General features: G+C 43.3%; 1 pseudogene; it reads left to right on the forward strand.

Moving 5' to 3' along the window:
• Positions 1–9,634, forward strand: part of LOC111399187 — an 11,027-nt pseudogene extending 1,393 nt beyond the window's left edge.
• Positions 9,635–10,877: the final 1,243 nt, after the last annotated feature.

Genomic DNA, 10,877 nt, shown 5'->3' on the forward strand with positions numbered 1-10,877 from the left:
GACGAATGATTTACACGTCAGTATCGCTGCGGGCCTCCACCAAAGTTTCCTCTGGCTTCACCCCGCTCAAGCATAGTTCACCATCTTTTGGGTCCCGACAGGTATGCTCACACTCAAACCCTTCTCAAAAGATCGAGGTCGGTCAGCATTGTACCCCTCAGGGGAATCATGCCAATCAGCTTCCTTGCACCTTATGGGTTTACTCGCCCGTTGACTCGCACACATGTCAGACTCCTTGGTCCGTGTTTTAAGACGGGTCGAATGGGGAGCCCGTAGGCCCACACCGAGAGCGCACAAGTATCGAAGCATGCTGAGGGTACGTGCTGTCTGCCACAATTAGTGCGACGATGTTCTGCGGGTGTTTTGACTTCCCGAGCTTTAGGCACAACCTCCATTCGTGCTAGTCCATGCCCCGAGTCGATCGGCTGATCGGCTCATCGCCGTTCCACATCCGACTAGGACGCATCGTCGACCCCCATCTGCTTCCTTCCTGACAATTTCAAACATTCTTTGACTCTTTTTTCAAAGTTCATTTCATCTTTCCCTCGTGGTACTTGTTCACTATAGGTCTCTCGCCCGTATTTAGCCTTGGACGGAATTTACCGCTCGATTGGGGCTGCATTCCCAAACAACTTGACTTGTCGATAGTGCTTCGTAGTACGGTAAGGTCCGAGCACGACAGGGTTCTTACCCTCTTTGGTGCCCCTTTCCAGGGGACTTGATAGCACCGTTGAGGACGCTTCTCTAGACTACAATTCGAACGGTGGGGCAGTCCAATTCTTAAGTTGGGCTCTTCCTGGATCGTTCACCGTTACTAGGAGAATCCTTGTAAGTTTCTTTTCCTCCACTTATTGATATACTTAAACTCAGCGGGTGATCTCGCCAGACCTGGGGTCACCGTCGAGGTACAGGTAGTACCTTAGGGGTCCGAGGCATTCCGACCAAATGATGTGGTCGTGTGCCATAATGCGCAAGTTGAGGTCTTCAACCACCAATTGCCACGATTCGCGTCGACGTCGAATCTCATTTGGGCCGACCGTGCGTGAACATGCACGGGAGGCCAATTTTTGGCCCAACTCCCGCGATCCCGCATTGGGGATGGGGACGGAGGGCGATGATGTGCGTGATGCCCAGGCAGATGTGCCCTCGACATAATGGCCTTGGGCGCAACTTGCATTCAAAAACTCGATAGTTCACGGGATTCTGCAATTCACACCATGTATCGTATTTTGTGGCGTTCTTCATCGATGCGAGAGCCAAGATATCCATTGTCAAGAGTCGTTTCGATTTCAATGCACACCCTGTCCTTGAGGTACCGATCGTGAATGAGGCACCGAAGGGCAAGTGACACCTTGAGTGTTCCTTGACGCTTTTCACGTCGGGTTTGTTAGGCCGAGCGAGTCTCCGACTCAAGATGATCGTTCGGTTACACCCGTGGCGTCCTCCCGTACGTGTCATGGATCAAGTTCGTGGGTCTACCTTTTAGGTTTCGATAATGATCCTTTCGTAGGTTTACCTATGGAAACCTTGTTACGACCTCTCATTCTTCTAAATGATAAGGTTCAGTGGACTTCTCGCGACGTCACGGGCAACAGACCGCCCATGTCGCCATGATCCGAACACTTCACTGGACCATTCAATCGATTGGAGCGACGGGTGATGTGTACAAAAGGTAGGAATGCAGTCAACGCGAGCTGATGACTCGTGCTTACTAGGAATTCTACGTTGAAGACCAAAAATTGCAATGATCTATCCCCATCACGATGAAATTTCAAAGATTACTCTGACTTGTCGGCCAAGGCTATAAACTCGTTGAATATATCAGTGTAACGCGAGTGTGCCCTAGAACATCTAAGGGTATCACGGACCTGTTATTGCCTCAAACTTTCGCGACCTAAAAGATCGTAGTCCCTCTAAGAAGCTGGCCAGGGAGGGGTACCTCCGCATAGCTTGTTAGTAGGCTGAGGACTCGTTCGTTAACGGAATCAACTAGACAAATCACTCCACCAACTAAGAACGACCATGCATTACTACCCATAGAATCTAGAAAGAGCTCTCAGTCAAGTGAGTTAGAGAGAGATGCTCTCAACCTAGTGAGAGAAATTTCCACTTGGTGCACACTTGTTTCTTGAGATTTTTAGTGTTTCTTCTTGTGTTTTAGTTTGATTTTTACTTCTCATTGGTGAAAATTGAATTAATATATGTTGTTCTCTATTTATGATTTGCTCTTTGTGAGTTTTGGAAGATTTTTAGCCGCCATTACCGTCTTCTCAATTGCTCTAGGTTCGGTTTAGTTCTGGCCAATTTGGTTCCTTAGTTTCGATTATCTTTCTTACCTTCTGGTTGGTGCTGTTTTGTCCAATATTGGTGCTGTTGAGGATTGTGCAGTTGCTAATCGTCCTTGGCTAGCTCGTGTTTCCTGTTTTCAGTTTCTTCAGCTTGGTTTTGGTGGTTTTGTGTTTGGTCTGGGCATTGCTGTTTGGTGTTTTAGCTTTGTTTTGATTTTCTTTCTGCTGGATATTTTTGTTCTATGTTTTTGTTCAGTTGGCTTTGATTAATTGGGGTCTTCGGTTATCTGGATTACAGTTTGTTCCTCTTTGGTTTTGGTGCATTTCTATTCGGAGGTATCTGGCTGCTGGATTTTCTGTTTAGCTTTCGCTGTTTTCAGCTTGGTTGTTGGTGCATCTTCTTACTGGAAATGCTTAAATTCTGTGGTTGATTCAGTTTCTATTGCTGAACGTTTTTCACTTGTGATAGTTTCTGCTTGTTATTAGTTTTTGCAAGTGTTGTTTTCTGCCTACTCTTCTTGTTTAGATCCTGGATTTTATTCAGTTTTCATTGTTCTTGCTGTTCTTGCTGGTCGGTTTTCTTGGTGTTCATGGGGTTCTTAGTTATTTTGTATGTATTGTGTATCTATCTGCTGGGAGACTAATTTGAATTCTAGTACTTTGAACCTATCTTCCCCCCCTTTCTGCCCCCTGATGGGTGATGGTGTTGGTGATCTGAACTTTTGCTAGTTTGGAGAATTTTCAGCTCCTACCTTCTGACTCGGTCTGATTTTCTCAATGTTTGATGGTTTGGAGGATTGGTTCTTGTGCTGACCCATTTCCTTCTTAGCTGGGCCGAATCTTATGTGGTTCCTGCGTTGTCCAAGCTCTTCTACTTGGGCCAGTTTCTAAGTATTTGTTGGGCTTTTCTATTTTCTTTTGTTGGGCCTTTTTTGGATGGTGGGCTTTATTTTCTGGATAGGCTGTTGGGCCTTTTTTCTGGACAGTTTTCTTGGGCTTTCTTTGGGCCTGTTCTTGGTCATTTTTCTGGGCCTTTGATTTCTATTTGGGTCGTCTATTGCTGGGCTTTATTTGTCTTTCTTATTGGGCTGGTCCTTATTCCTCTTCTTGGGCCGGTTTTTGAGTTATTGCTGGGCTGCTCAGTTTAATTTTGTTCGGCCTTTCCTGGACGGTTTGTGGACCTTATTTAATTTTCTGTTTGAGCCTTGGTTCTGGTCATTATTTTTGGGCCTTTGATTTGGTTGGCCTTCTCTTGCTGGTCGGGTCTTTTGGGGCTGATTTTGGCCTTTAATTCTGGTCATTTTTTTGGGCAGCTTGGTGTGGATTCTCATTTCTTTGATACATGGGTAAGAAGAAGGTTAAAAGTGGACTGCCCCCTCTTATTATTATACCTTTTCGACAGCCTCTTGATGAGAATGTTGTTGCCTCTCCATCGAAGGTTTTATTGGAGGAGCATAAGGTGATAAATTTTCCTTCACCGAGTGTTTCTCTAACTCTTGGTGAGGAGGATACAGAATCTGACCATTCTAATTTTGAATCAAATTCGGTTAAAGTGATGAATAAAAAGGCTGAAAATGTGAAGAGTGTTGATGGAGGCATCGAGAAAAAAACCCCATGGGTTAACCTTTTCAAGGATAACCGTAAACTTGAGGAAAATATCATGTTGAAACCTTTCCATAACCAATGAAAGGAGGTTGTGTCGGGGGAATGTGATGAAGATGTTATTGAAAATTCATGGGGATGTGGTTTGGTTAGATGCTTTGACGGTAGGTTTTTGGGGAAAGTTACGTTACTCAAATTATGTGATTCTTGGAAGGTGAACTCTAAATATTACGTTCACACTAGTGGTTGGTTGGTATTCAAGTTGGAGACCAATTGTGAAAGATTAAGTGTGTTATATGGTGGCCCATACTTAGTCTATGGGAGACCGCTCATGCTCAAAATGATGCCGCACTATTTTGATTTCAACGACAAAGATGTTAGTACAATGCCGATGTGGATTAATTTACCGGGTCTTCCCTTGGAATTTTGGAAAGCTAATGCAATGGGTAAAATTGTCTCTATGTTGGGAAACCAATCTCAATGGACAAAGTGACTGCTACTACGGGTCATATCACTTGTGGAAGTTGATGCCTCCATTGATCTTGTTCGGGAGGTCAAGGTTAGACTCCCCAATGGCACGTTGATGGAACAAGAATTGTATTCGAACATGAACCAAAGTTTTGTGGTTCTTGTAAAGTGTTTGGTCAGTTGACTATGGGGTGCAACAACAAAAATTCTGATGGGGAGAAAGGTAAAGGCAAGGTTGCTGTTTCCTATCTAAGGAACGTTGGAAACGATGGAAAATCTGTCCCAATTGCTCAAAAACCTGTTGATAAGGCAGCATGTATGCTGAAACAAATTGAGGAACAAAATGATTTGGCTAGGGATGGCGAAAATGACCAGCAACTTGGTCGAAAATCTGAACAAAATTCTAGACAGCATGAGGACCGAAATTCTAGGCAGATTGTTGAGCAGAATATGGACGGCCAGTTGGGGGTAATTCTGCCTAGGTTGAAGTGCCATTTGAGAATGTTGTGAGTAACAAAAATAGGGGTGTTGGGGGGAAAAAACTGCTCATATTGAGCCCGAAAAATCTGGAAATGAGAGGCCTCCCAACTCCATTGATGCAGGTTCTACTAAAGCTGGAAATGCTAAGTTTAAAGGCAAAGTAGATGAGAAAAAGAAGTCGGGGCTTGAGAAGAAGGAAATTTCCCTCGCTTCTTCTTCGTGAAGATCGCCTCGTGGAACATTAGGGGCATGAATCCACCCCTCAAACAAAATGGGATTCGAGAGTTTATAAAGCTTCATAGCATTGACATTATGGAAATTTTGGAAACAGAGTTGGAGGACCGGAAGTTGATGAGGATTATGCGGAACAAATTTGTTGGTCTCATGCAAGTTAATAATTTTTGCACACATCAAGTCGGAAGGATCTTAATTTTGTGGAATCCATCAAAAGTTCTTTTGGATGTGATGGAGGTTCATCCACAAATTATTCATGTTAAAGCTACTTGCAAGGTAACATCTTATGCTTCTCTTGTAAGTTTTGTTTATAGTTTTCACACTATGGTTAGCCGAAGGCCTCTTTGGAATACCATTTTGGAGATAAATGAAAATGTATCGTTACCTTGGTTGATTATGGGTGACTACAATAATGTGCTTAAGTTTGATGAGAAATGCAATGGGACGGATGTTACCCTGTATGAAATTAAAGACCTTACAACTTGTTGCCTTAACGTGGGTCTCTCGGATGTGCGCTTCATTGGTTGTTTTTACACATGGACTAATGGGTCGGTTTGGAGTAAAATCGATAGGGCTATGGTTAATGATGTTTGGATACAAAATGGGGCTTTTGTTGAAGCAAATTTCCTACCATCCGGATGTCTTTCCGACCATTCCCCTTGCACTATCTCTATACATGACCATGTGGGGAGAGTAAAAACCCCTTTCAAGTTCTTTAACATGTGGACTAAGCATGTGGATTTCAATGATTTGATAAGGGGCTGCAGGAATTATTATTTGCGGGGGACAAAACAATTCATCCTTTACAAGAAATTGTGCAAATTAAAAAGGGCTTTGAAGGAGCTTAATTCCAAACATTTTGGGCATATTTCGGGTAGAGTAATCGAGGCAAAAAATGAGTTAGAATCTGCTCAACTACAGCTTAATAATCAGCCCACCAATGCTGATTTTCAGATTTTGGTTGCTAATTTGAGGAAGAAGACCATTACTTTATGTGAAGCGGACCATAGTTTTTACTACCAAAAGGCAAAGTGTATCTTCCTCAATGCACTAAGTTCTTTCATTCATTGGTTAAGAGGAACTCCAAGAGGAATTTTATAGCTATGGTTCTTAAAGAAGATGGGATGTCTACTACATCACAAGATGACGTGGCTAGTGAATTTGTAAAATTTTATACTTCCTTGTTGGGGAAAAAATGCTCCTCTCGACCTATTGGTATGGATATCCTTTCAAATAGTCCCTTGGTTTCCCTAGAACAAGGTGACACCTTGGTTCGGGACGTTTCTCATGAGGAAATAAAAGATGCGCTTTTTGATATTGGGGATGACAAATCTCCCGGGCCGGATGGCTCTACCTCTTTTTTTTTTAAGAATGCTTGGGGGATTATTGGTGATGATTTTGTTGGGGCTATCTTGGAATTCTTCTCTTTGGGTTGCATTCTTAAACAAATTAATCACACGGCAATTGCTTTGGTGCCTAAATCGGATCACACGTCACATGTTGGTGATTATAGGCCTATTTCTTTTTGCAATGTTATTGATAAAGTGGTTGCTAAAATACTTACTTCAAGATTGAGACCCATTTTGGGAGACGTTGTTGATCATGCGCAAGCCGCTTTTGTGGAAGGTAGGAGTATTATGGAGAACATACATCTTGCCCAAGAGCTATTGTGGCAATACAATAGGAAAAGGGTTGCTTCTCGATGCCTCTTGAAAATTGATCTCTCGAAGGCCTATGACTCGGTGTGTTAGGATTTCCATAGAGATGTCCTTGTTGGTTTGCAATTTTCTTCGAGATTTGTTCATTGGATTATGGAGTGTGTCACTTCTACATCATACTCTATTGCTTTGAATGGGACTTTTGCATGGATTTTTCAAAGGTGAGAAGGGTCTTCGGCAAGGTGATACCCTTTCTCCTTTCCTATCTATGCTTTGTATTGAATATCTTTCGAGATTGCTCAAAGATGCCACATATGATAGTGATTTCAACTTTCATCCTAAATGTGGCCCCCAAAAGATCAACCATTTAGCTTTTGCCGATGATTTGATGCTATTTGCGAGGGGAGATTTTTTGTCGGTTAAAATTCTCATGGATTGCCTTTCTAACTTTGGTTCGGTCTGGGGATTAAAGTTGAATATCCTTAAATCCAGCTTGTTTATAGCTGGTGTGCATGGACAAATTCTTGATGATATCATGGAATTAACTTGTGTTCCTAGGGAGAGTATGCCATTTCGGTATTTGGGCATTTCCCTTGCATCGGACAAACTCAAGGTTAGTGTTTATGCTCCCTTTCTTGATAAAATTACATCATATATTGGTGCATGGAAGTCCTCTACATTATCATATGCTGGCAAGATTGAACTTATTAGGGCGGTTCTTCAAGGAGTTGAATGATTTTGGCTATCTATTTTCCCTATTCCGGCTACAATTATTTCTAGAATTGTTAGCCTATGTCAAACATTCCTTTGGGGATCTAGAAAGCCATTAGTAGCGTGGAAGGATATTTGCCTACCAAAGGAAGAAGGGGGCCTTGGATTAAAGGATTTGAAGAGTTGGAAATTAGTGCTTCTTGCTAAATCCCTTTGGAATATCCACAATAAAAAGGACTCCCTATGGATTCGGTGGGTCGATCATGTGTATCTTCATGGGTCTTGTATTTGGGAGGTTCGCCCTAGGAAGGATCATTCACCTCTCTTCAAGAAACTTCTTGAAATTAGGGACACTTTGTGAATATGGTGCTGCCCAGCAGATTTTCTTTCGTGGTCGGTATGCTGGAACGGGACCTCAATGACATATTTTTGGATGCCAATCTTACTACTAACAGCCCGGTTCATGGGCAGACAAGGGACAGTCATTATGGCAGGAAAATGATGTTATTCGGTAAGCAGTTTTTTCAATCTTGGACTAAAAATCTGGGCAGCTCTGTAAGTGGTAAATTTACCAATAAAATTGCTTATGATTTCTTTAGACCTAAAGATATTTTCAAGCCTTGGGGAGCAGAAGTTTGGAAACCATGCATCACTCCAAAGCACTCTTTTATGCTTTGATTAGGGGCCCAGTCAAAGCTCTTAACTGAAGATAAATTACTCTACTTGGATATTGATCGCAAGTGTGTTCTTTGTGGCTATTTTGACGAAACTTGTGAGCATCTTTTCTTCAAGTGCTCTTTTACATCTTCATTATGGGGGAGCATTAGGAGATGGCTTGGCATTACAAGATCTATGTCAACACTTGCTATTACCCTTAAGTAGTTAAAAAAGGAGGCCCGTGGGACTTCTTGGCTTAACAAGGCGAAGAGAGTTGCTCTTGCAAGCACAATGTACTACATTTGGCTTACGCAGAATAGGAAGATATTTGAAGACCTCTCACCCGACTTGGATTCCATTGTGAGACGGATCAAGACACACGTATACAAAGTCATGTTTACTTTGTATCCGAATGTCTTGATTCATTTCGAATCCTTGGCCTTGGATCATTGATCTTTTATGTATTTTGCCTTCTCTTGTTTCTTCCGAGTATGCCCGGAGTAGTTGTTTATGTTTATGGACATTAATTCGCCCGGGTATGACCGGTGTACTTGTATTTGATTATGGACATTGTCTCGCTCGGGTATGCCCGGTGTACTTGTACATGGTACATTTTTTATCAATATATTTTCATTTACCGATACAAAAAAAATAGAAAGAGCTCTCAGTCTGTCAATCCTTACTATGTCTGGACCTGGTAAGTTACCCCATGTTGAGTCAAATTAAGCCGCAGCTCCTCTCCTGGTGCTGCCCTTCTGTCAATTCCTTTAAGTTTCAGCCTTGCGACCATACTCCCTCTGGAACCCAAAAACTTTGATTTCTCATAAGGTGCCGACGGAGTCCTATAAGCAACATCCGTTGATCCCTGGTCGGCATCGTTTATGGTTGAGACTAGGATGGTATCTAATCGTCTTCAAGCCCTCAGCTTTCATTCTTGATTAATGAAAACATCCTTGGCAAATGCTTTCGCAGTTGTTCATCTTTCATAAATCCAAGAATTTTACCTCTGACTATGAAATACGAATGCCCCTGACTATCTCTGTTAATCATTACTCAGATCCCGAAGGCCAACTAATAGGATCAAAATCCTATAATGTTATCCCATGCTAATGTATCCAAAGCGTAGGCTTGCTTTGAGCACTCTAATTTCTTCAAAGTAACAGCACCGGAGGTACGACCTGACCAGTTAAGGCCAGGAGCGTATTGCCGGTAGAAGGGATGAGACGACCGGTGCACACCGTAAGCAAACCTTTCGACCCAACCCAAGGTCCAACTACGAGCTTTTTAACTGCAATAACTTAAATATACGCTATTGGAGTTGCAATTACCGTGGCTACTGGCACCAAACTTATCCTCCAATGGATCCTCGTTAAGGGATTTAGATTGTACTCATTCTAATTACCAGACTCTGTGAGGTCGGTATTGTTATTTATAGTCACTACCTCCCCGTGTCAGGATTGGGTAATTTGCGTGCCTGTTGCCTTCCTTAGATGTGGTAGCCGTTTCTCAGGCTCACTTTCTGGAATCGAGCCCTAATTCTCTGTTACCCATCACCACCATAGTACACGACTATCCTACCATCGAAAGTTGATAGGGTAGAAATTTGAATGATGCGTCATCGGCGCGAGCGCCGTGCGATCCATCGAGTTATCATGAATCATCGCAGTAATGGGTGGAAGCCCGCATCGACCTTTTATCTAATAAATGTGTCCCTTCCAGAAGTTGGGGTTTTATGGAGGTATTAGCTCTAGAATTACCATGGTTATCCGAGTAGCAAGTACCGTCAAACAAACTATAACTGATTTAATGAGCCATTCATAGTTTCACAGTCTGAATTAATTCATATTTACACATACATGGCTTAATCTTTGAGACAAGCATATGACTACTGGCAGGATCAACCAGGTAGCATTCCTCTTCGACGTCGACATCGCGTGGACGGAGGTCTAAGATGAGGAAGAACATTGTTCGCACGTAGCGCAGAACGCTCGTTCGAGGGTAATTGGAGGATCCACATCCTCGTACCCGCTCGGTGTTTCGCATCTGAGAATTCGAGCACACCGTCGTGGCCCGAGTCCCACACCTCGTGTTACGAATGGGGTGGAACACAGCGTGTACTTTTTGGTTCACCTTCAACCACGATTGTTACGTGCGACTTCGGGCGAAACAGGGTCATTTTGGGCAAGGAGATGCCGTCGCAACGGGTATGCAGCACAGGGAACCGAGATGGAGATAACTAAACACGAGATTCGAGCACCCAATGAATAGGCGTGAGGAGAACGTTGTTGCTACCCGAGAAGGGATCCAACGTACCCGAACACATCGATTGCAACTCACTTACTTTACGTACACGATGCCCAAGTAAAGCACACTGCATGTCCGCCAACCCGAAAGTTCACATATAGGTGACGAGCCGAGCCCAAGCATGTCCCACTATGCACGGTAAGAGATTATCGAGAAACCAATCGAAATTTGTCGTGTGACGACGGTCCCAATCGTGAACACCTGCTGCATTGCCCAACACCCCATGCCCTAGGGACAACACGCTTCGAACAACATTTTCTTTGGTGCCGACATTTTGCTCATCCCTCCACGGGAGGCAAGTGAGGGATGGATCGAGGAAAGACCGAGATGGATTTTGCACTTTTAGGCACATAGCAAGAAGCCTGCGTTGGTAAGGAATCGAATCATGCCGTCGAATTTCACAGTGTGATGACAGTTGCAGTCGCAAGCACTTAATGCAATGTCCTACGAGCCGTGCTCGAGGGATGCCGCACGC

This window comes from Olea europaea, chromosome 8 (assembly GCF_002742605.1).
Source record: "Olea europaea var. sylvestris chromosome 8, O_europaea_v1, whole genome shotgun sequence".
NCBI lineage: Eukaryota > Viridiplantae > Streptophyta > Magnoliopsida > Lamiales > Oleaceae > Olea > Olea europaea.